This window comes from Cebus imitator, unplaced genomic scaffold (genome assembly GCF_001604975.1).
Source record: "Cebus imitator isolate Cc_AM_T3 unplaced genomic scaffold, Cebus_imitator-1.0 Scaffold48, whole genome shotgun sequence".
Lineage (NCBI taxonomy): Eukaryota > Metazoa > Chordata > Mammalia > Primates > Cebidae > Cebus > Cebus imitator.
Window position 1 is genome coordinate 6981385 of NW_016107363.1, and position 2060 is coordinate 6983444.

The following is a 2060-nucleotide window of genomic DNA, read 5'->3' on the forward strand; positions in this document are numbered from 1 at the left end:
GGAGGCTTATGAAACATGGCAATAGACTTAGTGAGTGCTGGTTAGCAGTCGTGATCAGGGAAGGCTTCTCTGAGTGTTAGAGTAGGTAGTCAGGTAGACATGAGCTGGGCAGGAGAGGGTCCCCCACCAGGAATGTCAGGTAACCATCAGGTGATGGTCAGGCACTTATTAAACTGTCTCTCTAAAATAGTAATTGGTTGTAGCTGGCGCCAGGGAACGGCCGTCTCACAGTAGTTAGAAAACACCTGAAATTGGTGATCAGCAGCTTCCCGATAAGATCTCAGGAGTTGGGCAGGCCCAGCATGAGCACTAACAGGCAAAATGGTGGCATTTAACTGGTGTATGACCTTTCTCTGGGAACGCAGGACTGGTAAGGGAAAAATGCCTCAAGCGAGTAGGCGTACAACTTCAGTAAGCACACTGTGCATGCAGCCCCTCCCAAGTGCTGGCAGGCCACGGTGCAAATGAACAGCCTACCCCACGGGATGAATCAGGGCGGAAGAGACGCAAGACTCCAGAAGCATGCCAGCCACATCAAAGGTCAAACCATGCACTTGATCTCTCAGGACGCCTGCCTGGCCCTCTTCCAGGTGTACTTTACTTTCTGTCGTTCCTGCTCTGAAACTGTTTAATAAACTTTCACTCCTGCTCTAAAACTTGCCTCGGTCTCTCTGCCTTATGCCCCTCAGTCAAATTCTTTCTTCTGAGGAGGCAAGAACTGAGGTTGCTGCAGACCTCTATGGATTTGCCACTGCTAATATGAGGAGGTGACACTTGAGAGATGGTGTTGTTTGAGTTGTGGCTGCCAAAACGTATGTCCACCAAGAACCTCAGAATGTGACCTTTTTTGGAATAAGAGTCTTCGTAGATGTGATTAAGGTAAAGGACCTCAAATTGAGATCATTCTAGATTAGTATGGGCTCTAAATCCAATGATAAATATCTTTACAACAGACAGAAAAGGAGAAGACTATGTGAAAATAGAGGCAGAGATCAGAGTTATGAAGCCCCAAGCCCAGCAATGCCAAGGGCTGCCAGCATCCTCCAGAAGCCAGGAGACAGGCGAGGCACAGATTCTCCCTCAGAGTCTGCAGAAGAAACGAACCCTGCCAACACCTTGATTTTGGACTTGTGGTCTTCAGAACTGTGAGAGTAGATTTCCGTTGCATGAAACCACCAAATGATACTGACCTGGCAGGGGAGATACCATGATCACGAAGGTGGTTTTCCCAGGACGAGGCTTATCCATTGCACTCTGGATGTGTTGACCCCTGCAATTTCCCCAAATATGGGAAACTCGACTGCATAATTTGTGGCAGTGGGGGACTGCGTTCACGCTTTCCCCTGGTTTTAAAAAAAGAAAGAAAGAAACCACCAAATGTGTGGTATTTGTTATGGCAGCCCTTGGAAGAGGGCTTAATGCAAGACCTAACAATGAGAAGATGCTGGCTCTAGGAGGATCTGGTCATAGAGTCTTCCAGGTAGAGGGAACACATGCAAAGTCCCTGGGATTAATTACGTCAGTGCTCCTCAGTCCTGGCTGTGCATTGGATCGCCAGGGAATTTTTTTTTCTTTCTTTTTTGGAAGACAAGTTCTCATTCTGTCACTGAGGCTGAAGAGCAGAGCCACGATCACCACTCATTGCAGCCTCAATCTTGAGCAGGAGGCTCAAGCAATCCTCCTGCCTTAGGTCCCCAATAGCTGGGACTACAAGTATGTGCACCATGCCCATCTAAGTTCTGTATTTGTTGTAGAGACAGGGTTTCACCATGTTGCCCAGACTGGTCTCGAACTCCCAGGCTCAAGCTATTCACCTACCTCAGTCTTCCAAAGTGCTGGGATTACAGGCATGAATCACTGCACCTGACACAACAGAATTTTTTTGTTTGTTTTTTTTGAGACAGGGTCTCACTTTTGCTCAGGCTGCAGTGCAGTGGCAGGATGTTGGCTCACTGCAACATCCACCTCCCAGGTTCAAGCGATTCTCATGCCTCAACCTCCCAAGTAGCTGGGACTACAGGCACCTGCTACTACGCCTGGCTAATTTTTTTTTTTTTTTT

At 47.9% G+C, this 2060-nt stretch overlaps 1 non-coding gene across 1 annotated transcript; it reads left to right on the forward strand.

Moving 5' to 3' along the window:
• The first annotated feature begins 1182 nt into the window (after positions 1-1182).
• On the forward strand, positions 1183-1346 carry LOC119471072. Its single transcript, XR_005200061.1, has one exon. It is a non-coding gene; the product is annotated as a U1 spliceosomal RNA (small nuclear RNA).
• Positions 1347-2060: the final 714 nt, after the last annotated feature.